We start from the raw sequence: 13,999 nt of genomic DNA on the forward strand, positions 1-13,999 counted from the left end.
TTGAGATATCTGTTTGAGGCTTTCATATTGATTACAGCACGCACATCTCGGGTCATTTTGTTACAATAAAATAGCGAACTGTAGAAACCTTTTTTTCCAGCAATTCTTTGGAACAATTCCCATTGCACTTTTTTAAAAAGCGAATTGACTTCCTTTTCTAGAATAGCCATTTCTTTTCTGTATTTACAAAAGTTTCTTTTATTAGTAGAAAAGGTGGACTTTTGATCAAATTCAGCTTGGGTCCGTTCTCGATCACCGACAGAACCCAATTGTCCTGTATTATTACTTTCCATTTATCTAGAAAATAAGTCAAACGACCCCTACATGTATCTCTGTGTGCCACATAAGTACACTTACCAGGTCATTGTTGCTAGCTTGAGGGAAAGTCTAGATGTTGACGATTTACCGTCAAAGTTTCTGGAGGTGCTACCATCTGCACTAGTCCGCATTGTAATCTTTGGGAAACGAAAATTATTCTTAGACTTCTGAGAATTGTAAGCCGACGTGGAAAGGTTATCAAACAACTTCTTAGTCGGTGTCGGAGGTGAATCACTTTCCGTTGAAGAAGTAATTTTGCATTTCACCATCTATGTAACACATATCGAGGACAAGGTCAGGCTTAAGACACAAGGTGTACTCATAAGGGGTAAACGTATCAGTGTTTTAAAAACTGCTCCTGGTCAACTTGATAGTGAGGCAGTCACTAGAGTGAGAGTAAAGTGCATTCAATTGACAGTTGACGATGAATTGATCGGGCGTACATTAACTGAGAAAGGTATTGAAATCCGTTCTCTATTTCGTGAGAAACTAAGTGCCAATGACAAGTTAACGAATTGTGAAACGGGAGATAGGTTGCTAACTGTCAAATCATCTAACCTCAAAGAGCCCATGCCTCAGTTCATGAATTTCGGGATTTACTCTACGCGGGTTATTCATTCAGGATAGTCAAAACAAGGCGACAAGTATGTTAGGTCAAAGCAATTTACTAAGTGTTTGTCAGACGGCCATGTGTTTAGTCAATGCCCAAATGACTGGGTGTGTAAAAAGTGGAGCGCAGATTGGACACAAGATACTTGACTGTCCTTTCGGTGATATACAGAAAAAACAAAGACAAATATCAAACAGGGAATGCCACGTACTAAAAACGCAGCCTCCCCAAAACGAAACCCACAGCACACAGACGCGCACAGCACACACACACGCACGCACGCACGCACGCACGCGCGCGCGCTCACATACAAAGCCAACACTTTAGGACAAAACGAACAAACAAAGGAACACAGTGGGGCACCGCCTTGGAACTGTCAGTGGCAAAAACACCACTGGGGAGCTTAAGCCTGTTTATGTTGCGCACCCGACCTCACTCTTACCCCACCATGTTCCAAAGACACGGGGCAGTGTAAATAAAAGTAATCCCCTCCAGGCGAATCTCAAACACACGTAATGGAAACAAAAAGGCATGGCATGTAAAACACAAAATTGCTCGTGTATAAATATATAAAAAGCAAACATTTAGAACCAAAAACGTATTACTTAATGCCTTTTCAGAAGACAGAACAACAAGAGAAACACCCTTAAGGGCCCGACGAAACAGGCCAGAAGACAGATATCAAAACAGTTCAGTCCTGGTAGGATTTAAAAACTGCTTATCATAGAGCTCCCCACCCTCTTCCGTCAGACACAATCAAAGAGGGAAGCGTAGTGTCCAACTGTAAACGGGTTGAACACTAAACATGCGGTATGTCTCAAAACAGTTGGATCGTGACCTCTTTTAATAAAACGTTTTATAATTTTATCAAATACATTTGGAAAATTACCATGACCCAAGATCTTACCAAGTTTGTCTGAAAAAGAACAGGACACAGAAACTGATTCTGACACAGCTGCTACCAGTGAGGTACATACGAACACGAGACTTGCACATAAAGGAAATGACTATCGGGCGTTATCTTTGCCATCGTTATCAAGTGCAGGCATCGGACGTGGTGTAAGTATTCGCATGGTAACTCAGAAATCTATGGAAGAGTTTCACTCCGAACAAAGACAAACCAAAACTAGTGAATGAACGTTTGCCACCAATACCTCCGCATTAATATCGTGACAAAATTGACCAGACTGACAACAAGAAGCATCATAGGAAGAAATAACTCTTCTCGATTCGTTAGGAGGTGTACATTATCAGATATTTTTTCCTGAATGTGAGACTTAACAACTCATTAAACAAAATGTTATGTATTATCTTGCAGTAAATGGATTATTGCACTATTATTATTGCACTTGTTGAATAAAAGATTTTCAATGACTGCAATGCAACTTATAATTATAACCTAATAAATACACAAGACTTTAGTGTTGATATGTAAAGATTAAAAACAGCAAGCCTCAAGATCGTTCGACACCAAAAAAAGTACATTTTTTTAGATATCTTGAAATAAATGCTAAATTTCTTAAGAATGCTTCAAAACTTATTTACTGACAAACTTTATGTTACGGAAACACATGAGACTTTGCTTTTTTACTACTTTTTACGATGAAAATCGAAAAGCGTTTTGTCACGCTTTTATTCCAGGTGAACTGTCTCGATTATAAATATATATAGTTTTAACTCATTATTCACTACTTCAGCTATAGCGCTATTGGTAAAATGTCTTTATTGCCGCGGCGGTCAGGGGTTCGATTCCCGGCACGGTCATATTTTTTCTTGATTGGGAACTTTTAAAGTATTTTAGAAACAAAAATTCATATTCTAATGTTCATAATATGACCAAACTTCAATTTGAAAGAAAGATTTTTTTAGCAAAATCGTGAGGCATGCTGCTTTAAAAAATATTTCTAGTTTAAAAGTGAATGATATTGCACATGTTGATTGAAAACCAAACATTTGTAGAGAATAATAGCTTGACCTTGAATCATTCATATTGGTTCGTATTACTTTGATACTGTCATTGCTGTGCACTCAATTTGTGTTTGCTATATCTATCATATTGCACGTGAGATTCGAGAATTTGTTTTGCCGCACTACATTTTTGCTTTTATCTGTGAAATGCTTCAGATACAGTGTATTTTGTATAAAGTATTTGAAACAGTAGTTTGTTTCAGACTAATCATTCATTTTACGAAATAAACCCGCCCGCTTAGCTCAGTAGGGAGAGCGCTGATCTACGGATCTCGGGGTTGTGAGTTTGAGCCCTGGGCGAGGCGTATGTTCTCCGTGACGATTTGATAAAAGACATTGCATCTGAAATCATTTCTCCAATGTGAATCAATGAAAACCAGATTCCTACCATGTTTTAAGGATAGAAAGGTGCATCTAAAGCAATGCTTTCTAAATTAAAATGACCGCCCAATAATCATATAGATGGCTAATCAACGGCCAAATTTTCATTGTTCTGGATATTGAACCGAGGATTTTTCTCATTTCTGAAGCAACAAGCTTGGCATTACCCTCAATAAAATGTCCAACATTCTCTTTCTTTGTCTGCCAAATATCTCGGAGAAGTCTCCATTACTGTCGAAAACACAAGGTGTTAAATCGGATTGGTAGACCAAAGATATTCTGTCTTACACCACATGATTCCCAGGGAAGGTTCTTACTGACAGCAATTTTTGATGATAAAATGTTCTGTCTGACATTAATATAGATTTGATTATACTTTTTTGCCTTTATTTCACTCGATTTGCAGTATTTTATCGAATTTACGCGTGTTTTCATGTATAACAGGTCGTTAAATTCTATTTCTACTAACGGTTTAGGTTATGATATAGTAATTCACCGTAATTCGGTCAAAAATGTGCATTCGTGGTTTAGTTGAAAGTAGTATCCATAAAAAATCCTTACATTTTTACTTTTGGCATTTTTGCCTTGGCTCCATGGCTATATTATGAACATATTACACCGGTTCTCAAAGCTTTTCATTGTACTTGTTTTTAAATGTGTTGTGGGATCTGCCTCAATTTATCTACAGAACATGATTAAAACTGTTCATTGTGGATATGGTTTAATCATCACTTCTGTCAGGGGTATCCATAGGGAACTACCAAAAACAAAAATATTGATAGTAAAGTGTCTAAAACACATGATGAACAAAATTACTATTCTTGTGAGTTTCTCACAAATAAATAGTTCCTGTTTTCTGTTTTACTATTTATCAGTGCCAGATACTCTAAGCATTTGACACGGCCGTATTTGTGAAATTTTAATGCTGATGTGAACTTTAATACTGATATATATTGTCAGTCCAGCTGTGAGTGAGAAGCTTAAATGATGTTGTATACCGTCAGTCCAGCTGTGAGTTAGAAGCTTAAATGATGATGTATACTGTCAGTTCAGCTGTGAGTGAGAAGCTTAAATGATGATGTATACCGTCAGTCCAGCTGTTAGTGAGAAGCTTAAATGATGATGTATACCGTCAGTTCAGCTGTGAGTGAGAAGCTTAAATGATGTTGTATACCGTCAGTCCAGCTGTGAGTTAGAAGCTTATATGATGATGTATACTGTCAGTTCAGCTGTGAGTGAGAAGCTTAAATGATGATGTATACCGTCAGTCCAGCTGTGAGTGAGAAGCTTAAATGATGATGTATACCGTCAGTCCAGCTGTGAGTGAGAAGCTTAAATGATGATGTATACCGTCAGTCCAGCTGTGAGTGAGAAGCTTAAATGATGATGTATACCGTCAGTCCAGCTGTGAGTGAGAAGCTTAAATGATGTTGTATACCGTCAGTCCAGCTGTGAGTGAGAAGCTTAAATGATGTTGTATTCCGTCAGTCCAGCTGTGAGTGAGAAGCTTAAATGATGTTGAATACCTTCAGTCCAGCTGTGAGTGAGAAGCTTAAATGATGTTGTATACCGTCAGTCCAGCTGTGAGTGAGACGCTTAAATGATGATGTCTACCGTCAGTCCAGCTGTGAGTGAAAAGCTTAAATGATGATGTGTACCATCATTCCAGCTGTGAGTGAGAAGCTTAAATGATGTTGTATACCGTCAGTCCAGCTGTGAGTGAGAAGCTTAAATGATGATGTATACTGCTGTTCATGTATAAAAGTCCACAACTTTAAAATTTACTGTAGAAACAAAGAGCAACATGGGACAGAGGAACCATTGATTGAAGTTTTCTTAAACTGCTTGTGGGGTAAAGAATGAAAATTGATGTTTATAGTTAGTACAATTTTAAATTTTATTTATACAGATGCAGTTGAAATTTTCTGCCCCACCGAAACCTGGTATCTACACATATAACATCATTCTTAGATCAGACAGTTACTTTGACTTTGACCAGATTCACAACATCAAGGTAAGTGTGAAAACCATGTCCTCACATCACTTCATGCAGGTTTAATTCTACTTTCACAACATATGATTTCTCGTTTCTCAGATTTCATTCAAAAATTCTTATTATCAATGAGAAGATTCTTTATATAAAGTATAAATAAAATGTATTTTCGTGGCCAGTTTGAATGCCTATTTAATAGTATTTATAGAAATTGTTATACATTTTTTATAGTTTATAAGATGATTTTAATTACAAATCACATTTTCTTGCTCTGTGCTCAATGACCACTTTGAGTTCTTATCCTTTTATACTAAACATTTTTTGATGAAGAGCCAATCGGGAGTTTGCCTTCCTTAACCATCCATGTATAAAATCCATTGCCCTACATCTCAAGGAATGACAGAATAGTAAAATATTTAACACTTTGTTACAGCTGGACGTGAAGGAGGCCAAGGTTGTCGAGGACCATCCACAGTGGGATATTTCTGATTCTGAGGATGAAGCCAGAGACCAGGACGCTGAAGCCAGTAATGACTCTGATTACTCCACAGACATGGATGACTCGGATGACGAATAATCTGATCAATGCATGAAAAGTTTCAGTCACTGTGATCAAAATTTATGGTCTTAACACCATGTATGAAATTATGTTGGATGGGGACAATTAACTGACCATATGTATGTTGTGGAATATGTGATATTTAGTCAGTTATATTGAAAGTTTTGTACAAGGTACAGATCTGTAGTATTTAGAGTGAAATGTAGTCAATTTGAGAAAACTACATGTGGTGTTTGAATGAAATGACTATAAATCTGATTATAATATTTTCAGTACTGGTGGCAAGTTATGTGTTCATTTTGAGATATTTGTGGAACCTGTTTACACAGTCTTATATACTGAGCTGACTGCATTAGTTGTGAATCAGACTCTTTAAGAGGTATGTGTAAGCTGTCAGTTGATCATTAAGTACAATTTTGCCTTTTTATGTTGTATACATAATATCTACCAACAGGAAGAGTTTGAGGCATTTTACTTGAAAGAAAAAATTCATTTGTCTTGTGCCAAATCTACTGTACTACAAATGTTTGGGATTTTTACGTAAAAAGTTAACTTTTTTCCCTAGCTGATTGGAATGACAAATCCAATATTAAATACATAATTGTTTTACAGTGTGTGAAAATATTCCACAAGATATCTGTAATAATACAAGTAAAACACAGCTCACTCAAGCATATCATGGATTGCTCGAAATCCCCGTGACCTTGAGTGATTAATGTTTTACTGTATAATCGTTATATTAGTGCTGCCATAGAGCCACCTGATTGTACATACACAACACATTATTGGTGCTGGTACCATAACTATGACTATTATTACTGCAAGTTGGATTACATTTAAGATCATTTCATTTTTAGCCCACCATCATCAGATGGTGGGCTATTCAAATCACTCTGCATCCGTGGTCCGTCGTCCTTCCGTCCGTTAACAATTTCTTGTTATCGCATCTCCTCAGAAACTACTAGGGGGATTTTGACCAAACTTTGTCAGAATGATGTATTGGTACCCTAGTTGTGTCCCCCTGAAAATCAGACTGGTTCAACAATTTTTTAGTAAGTTATGGCCCTTTGTTTATTTCTATAATTTACATAGATTTATATAGGGAAAAACTTTGAAAACCTTCTTGTCCATAACCACAGAGCCTAGGGCTTTGATATTTGGTTTGAAGCATCATCTAGTGGTCCTCTACCAAGATGATTCAAATTATTTTTCTGGGGTCAAATATGGCCCCGCCCTGGGGGTCACATGGTTTATATTGACTTATATAGGGAAAAACTTTAAATAACCTCTTGTCCAAAACCACAGGGCCTAGGGCTTTGATATTTTGTATGTGACATCATCTAGTGGTCTTCAACTAAGATTGTTCAAATTATACCCCTAGGGTCAAATATGGCCCCGCCCTGGGGGTCATATGTTTTACATAGACTTATATAAGGAAAAACTTTGAAAATCTTCTTGTCCAAACCACAAAGCCTAAGGCTTTGATACTTGTAATGTAGCATCATCTAGTGGTTCTCTACCAAGTTTGTTCAAATTATCCCCCTAGGGTCAAAAATGGCCCCGCCCCAGGGCTCACATGGTTCATACAGACTTATATAGGGAAAAGCTTTTAAAATGTTCTTGTCAATAACTACAACATTCATATTTGGACCACATATATATTTTTGAGTGGCAAGATGAACCTTGACATGAGTTGACCTTGATTTTGACCTAGTGACCTACTTTCACATTTCTGTAGCTACAGCCTTCAAATTTGGATCACATGTATATTCTTGAGTGGCAAGATGAACCTTGACATGAGTTCACCTTGATTTTGACCTAGTGACCTACTTTCACATTTCTGTAGCTACAGCCTTCAAATTTGGACCACATGCAAAGTTTTGTGCACTGGAAAAAAACTTTGACCTTGATTTTGACTTAGTGACCTACTTTCATATTTTTAAAGGTACAGGCGTCAAATTTAGACCATATGCATAGTTCTGTGTTTCAAAATGAAATTTGACATTGATTTTGACCTAGTGACCTACTTTCACATTTCTCAAGCTACAGCCTTCAAATTTGGACCACATGTATAGTTTTGTGCACTGAAAAAAAACTTAGACCTTCACATTGACCTAGTGACCTTCTTTCACATTTTTGAAGGTACATGCTTCAAATTTGGACCACATGCATAGTTTTGTATTCTGAAATAAAATTTGACCTTGATTTTGACCTAGTGACCTACTTTTACATTTCTCAAGCTACAGCCTTCAAATTTGGACCACTTGCATAGTTTTGTGTACCAAAATGAACTTTGACCTTAAGGTTGACCTAGTGACCTACTTTCACATTTCTGTAGCTACAGGCTTCAAATTTAGACCACATGCATAGGACTGTGTACCGAAACAAACTTTGACCTTGACATTGACCTACTTTCACATTTCTCTAGCTACAGCTTTCGAATTTGGACCACATGCACAGTGTTGTGTACGGAAACGAAATTTGACCTTGAGCTAGTCAGTAAGTCTTGAAATTTGGAACACTCCAAAATGGCACATTGGTGGGCGCCAAGATCACTCTGTGATCTCTTGTTGCAATTCATGATAGCTGACAGAGATGGAAATTGACAGTTGTCCCAGCTAAGTTGGGGATAATGTACAATGTACAAAATATGTAATATATACTAAGTGAATAATATCCAATCTGTAGCAGTTTTTAGCTCACCTGTCACAAAGTGACAAGGTGAGCTTTTGTGATCGCGCAGCGTCCGTCGTCCGTCCGTGCGTGCGTAAACTTTTGCTTGTGACCACTCTATAGGTCACATTTTTCATGGGATCTGTATGAAAATTGGTCAGAATGTTCCCCTTGATGATATCTAGGTCAAGTTCGAAACTGGGTCACGTGCGGTCAAAAAGTAGGTCTAAAAATAGAAAAACCTTGTGACCTCTCTAGAGGCCATATATTTCACAAGATCTTCATGAAAATTGGTCAGAATGTTTATCTTGATGATATCTAGGTCAAGTTCGAAACTGGGTCATGTGCAGTCAAAAACTAGGTCAGTAGGTCTAAAAATAGAAAAACCTTGTGACCTCTCTAGAGGCCATACTTATGAATGGATCTTCATAAAAATTGGTCAGAATGTTCACCTTGATGATATCTAGGTCAAGTTTGAAACTGGGTCATGTGCGGTCAAAAACTAGGTCAGTAGGTCTAAAAATAGAAAAACCTTGTGACCTCTCTAGAGGCCATATATTTCATGATATCTTCATGAAAATTGGTCAGAATGTTCACCTTGATGATATCTAGGTCAAGTTCGAAACTGGGTCACGTGCCGTCAAAAACTAGGTCAGTAGGTCAAATAATAGAAAAACCTTGTGACCTCTCTAGAGGCCATATTTTTCATGGGATCTGTATGAAAGTTGGTCTGAATGTTCATCTTGATGATATCTAGGTCAAGTTTGAAAGTGGGTCATGTGTGGTCAAAAACTAGGTCAGTAGGTCTAAAAATAGAAAAACCTTGTGACCTCACTAGAGGCCATACTTGTGAATGGATCTCCATAAAATTTGGTCAGAATGTTCATCTTGATGATATCTAGGTCAAATTCGAAAGTGGGTCACGTGCCTTCAAAAAGTAGGTCAGTAGGTCAAATAATGAAAAAATGTTGTGACCTCTCTAGAGGCCATATTTTTCATGGGATCTGTATGAAAGTTGGTCTGAATGTTTATCTTGATGATATATAGGTCAAGTTTGAAACTGGGTCAACTGCAATCAAAAACTAGGTCAGTAGGTCTTAAAATAGAAAAACCTTGTGACCTCTCTAGAGGCCATACCCTTGAATGGATCTTCACGAAAATTGGTCAGAATTTTTATCTTGATAATGTCTAGGTCAAGTTCAAAACTGGGTCACGAGCTCAAAAACTACGGTAGGTCACTATGTCAAATAGTAGAAAAAACGACGTCATACTCAAAACTGGGTCATGTGGGAACAGGTGAGCGATTCAGGACCATCATGGTCCTCTTGTTTTTTTTCATGGTCAACTTGTATAGTTCCATTTGACAGTTTTGTTTTTTGGAGCACATTTTTTCCTTCAAAGAAAAGTTTGTGAAATAAATTTTCAGCCATATTTTTGTAAGAAGTATGTACATAAAATAAATTATTTTACAAATTGTTTAATTGTCTCTCGCATAGTGCTGAAGCCATATTAAATTATTTCCTAAGAAGAAATGGTTTTACATATGAAACTAAATACAATTGAAGAATTAACTTATAGTGACCATACTTAATCTGCAAATAACAGTGTTAAATTTAAAGGTAATTTCTAGGAACCTTTCAGTTAATGTTAGTCTTGTAGATATGTTGTATGTTCAGACTTTCTCCACTTCATTATAAGGATTTGTCAGTACTGGATGACAGTGGATATATGTTAATTTTTCAGGGTGTACTCGATCTAAATAGAGATACCGATACAATTACTTTATACTGTGGCATTACTTTTATTTTGGGTTTTTAATGTACAAACATATATGTGAGTTATTTTTGCCCCCACCCCTCTTTTTTTAGCTCACCTGTCACATAGTGACAAGGTGAGCTTTTGTGATCACCCTTCGTTCGTCGTGTGTGCGTCCGTGCATCCGTCCGTGCGTCCGTCAACAATTTCTTGTCTGCACGATAGTGGTTTCATTTATGATTTTATTTTAACCAAACTTGCACACAACTTGTATCACCATGAGATCTCGGTTCCTTTCTTGAACTGGCCAGATCCCATTATGGGTTCCAGAGTTATAGCCCCTGAAAGGGCCAAAATCAGCTATTTTGACCTTGTCTGCACAATAGCAGCTTTATTATCCCCCGACAAAAGTCGGAGGGATATAGTTTTGGCGTTGTCCGTCCATCCGTCCTTCCGTCCGTCTTTCCGTCCGTCTGTCCGTCTTTCCGTCCGTCCGTCCGGAGCCATTTCTAGGAAATGGTTGGGAATATTTATTTAAAACTTCATATACATGTTCACCACAATGAGTTCTTGCGGCCCGTCAAGTTTCAGTCAGATTGCCCAAGTAACACCAGAGTTATGGCCCTTAGATGTTTCTAGTGTTAACTATATAGGGTACTATAAATATGGCAATTTCTGCATCATAACTTTTGATATATTTGACCTAGAACTATGAAACTTAAACAGAATTTAGATCACCATAATGTGGTTGTGTACACACAATTTCATTTGGATTTATTTGTAAATTAAGAGTTATTGCCCTTTAATTGTATAAAAATCCACATATTTGTACATAACAAACTTACCATTTTGTAGAATTTCATTAAATTTCTTTCATTCTTTTCCATGAACATTTATTGTAAACATGTGAAGTTGTGTACCCACACCTGGTCACCCACTTACCTTGATCACACACCTCCCCCCCTATCCCCCGACCCCCCCCCCCCCCCACAAAAAAAAAAAAATTTCATTCCTTATTTTAGATTTTTTTCAAACAAACTTCATATACATGTTCACCACTATGAGGTTATGGGGCCCATCAAGTTTCAGACAGATTGCCCAAGTAACACCAGGGTTATGGCCCTTAGAAGTTTCTAGTGTACTATAGATCTATAGATATGCCAATTTCTGCATCATAACTTTTGATATATTTGACCTAGAACTATGAAACTTTAACAGAATTTAGAGCACTATAATGTGGTTGTGCACAGACAATTTTGTACGGATTTCTTTTTGTAACTTCAGAGTTATTGCCCTTTAATTGTCTAAAAATCCACATATTTGTACATAACAAACTTACCATTTAGCAGAATTTCATTAAATTTCTTTCATTCTTTTCTGTGAACATTTATTATAAACATGTGAAGTTGCGCACCCACACCTGGTCACCCACTTGCCTTGGTCACAGCCCCTCCCCCCCCCAACCCCCCCCCCCCCCCCCCCCCTTCCCAAATTTTTTTTTTTTTTTTTCATTCTTATTATAGATTTTTTTTCAAACCTTCCAAGTTGTACTATTCCCCCACCTCACTTCTCCACCCAGTCATGCCCACCACTGATCATGCATCCTCTGCCCCCCCCCCCCCCCCCCCCCCCACTCCAACTTCACCCTTTTACCTTCTTTTTTTTTTCATTTTTAATTTTCAATCAATATTTATAATCAGCATGTGAAATTTTGTTTCCTCTCCCGTTTCCCTGCACCCCCACCCCCTAAACAAATAAATATATACATATATCTATATATAGATATATATATTTCCATTCCTTTTTTTTTTTTTTAAATGTTCAAACCTTCAACATGTTAAGTTGTAACTGCACAAACCTTGCCCTCAGCCATGTTCAAGATATCTTATCTGTGTTCTCTTAAGGACATCTGATCTTTTAAGTTCAAATGTACATGTAAAACAGCAACACCTTGTGCCAAACCACTCAAAGACAATATTTCATTCCAGTTAAACTTCAAGCTCACATTTCAGTTAACTGCATTTAATTTTAAAAGCTAAGCTTATTACAGTAAGCATTTCCCATTCAAAATAAATTCTTTAGTCCGGATCAAAGTATCATACATTTATTGTGTACTCTTTAATTAAACATTTGTTTTCTGTTAAATTGATTTTGACTAATGAAATTATTTGCTTCTTATTAAGGTAGTTCTGCACGTTTGGATCGAAATTTTTTCTACAATGTAGAATTTGATTAAACCCTGATTTTTCAGAACTTCAGAATATACTTAGAAAACTCAGCAATTAAAAAAGATAGGGTCGTGTGCTTGATTTTTTGCTAGACTGATTTGAAAAATTTGGACCTCGCGCAATTTTTCATAATGGGAGTCTATGGGAAAATCACAACTTTTATAACATTTTCGCTCATAGAAATTTTTCTACAATGTAGATTTCAATGAAACTTCTAACGGCCGTAAATAAATATATAGTGTTTAATGTGGTGAAATAAAATGTATAGGTCCATGTGCTTATTTTTGAGATATTTGACCATGATTAAAGTGAACCGCACATTTCAAGGTAATTTTAAGACATTATTTTGAATTATTTAACGTGTCAGATGTTTTAATATCATATTTTAACTTAAGAAAGATAGCAACAGTGCCATTGTAAAAGCTTTACTCACGGGTTGCCATTAATTCATAAAATGGTTTTCATTTCCGTACGCCGAATCCAGGCTTTATTCTACGTTTTCCGGATAAATAACGTTACGCCATCACTTCCGGTTTATCAAACGTGCAGAACTACCTTAACATCCTTAACTTTTTGCCGGATATATCTTTTTGCCATTCCTCACCACAAACCCTTTCGGCGGGGGATACCAATTCATCGAGTTTGCTTGTTTATGATTTGATTTTTACCAAACTGGCACACAACTTGTATCACCATAAGATCTTGGTTCCTTTCTTGAACTGGCCAGATTCCATTATGGGTTCCAGAGTTATGGCCCCTGAAAGGACCAGAATTAGCTATTTTGCCCTTGTCTGCACAATAGCAGCTTCATTTATGATTTGAATTTAATCAAACTTGCACAAAACTTGTGTTGCCATAAGATCTCAGTTCCTTTATTGAACCGGCCAGATCCCCTAATGGGTTCCAGAGTTATGGGCCCTGAAGGGGCCAAAATTAGCTATTTTGACCTTGTCTGCACAATAGCAACTTCATTTATGATTTGATTTTAACCAAACTTGCACACAACTTGTATCACCACAAGATCTTGGTTCCTTTCTTAAACTGGACAGATTCCATCATGGGTTCCAGAGTTATGGCCCCTTAAATGTCCAAAATTGGCTATTTTGGCTTTTGCAGCCATAAAGAGACTTCATTTATGGTTTTATTTGATACAAACTTCCAAAATATCTTCAACAACAATAAATCTTGGATTCCATGACAAATCAGATCCAATCGTAGTTTCCAGAGTTATTAGCTCATCTGATTTTTTGAAAAAAAAATGATGAGTTATTGTCATCACTTGAGCGGTTGTCGGCGTCCGCATCGGCGTCTGCGTCAGCATTGCCTGGTTAAGTTTTATGTTTAGGTCAGCTTTTCTCCTAAACTATCAAAGCTATTGCTTTGAAACTTGGAATACTTGTTCACCATCATAAGCTGACCCTATATAGCAAGAAACATAACTCCATCTTGCTTTTTGCAAGATTTATGGCCCCTTTTGTACTTAAAAAATATCAGATTTCTTGGTTAAGTTTTAT

General features: G+C 37.0%; 1 long non-coding RNA gene across 2 annotated transcripts; it reads left to right on the forward strand.

Annotated features, from left to right (window-relative positions):
• Positions 1-4,112: 4,112 nt before the first annotated feature.
• On the forward strand, positions 4,113-9,983 carry LOC128556356 (uncharacterized). 2 transcript variants are annotated; one of them, XR_008370595.1, is made up of 3 exons: positions 5,114-5,291; positions 5,704-9,085; positions 9,154-9,983. It is a non-coding gene; the product is annotated as an uncharacterized LOC128556356 (long non-coding RNA). The 2 variants fall into 2 exon arrangements; XR_008370594.1 differs by having other exon boundaries at positions 4,113-5,291; positions 5,704-9,983.
• Positions 9,984-13,999: the final 4,016 nt, after the last annotated feature.

The sequence above is a fragment of the Mercenaria mercenaria genome, chromosome 4, assembly GCF_021730395.1.
Source record: "Mercenaria mercenaria strain notata chromosome 4, MADL_Memer_1, whole genome shotgun sequence".
Taxonomy (NCBI): domain Eukaryota; kingdom Metazoa; phylum Mollusca; class Bivalvia; order Venerida; family Veneridae; genus Mercenaria; species Mercenaria mercenaria.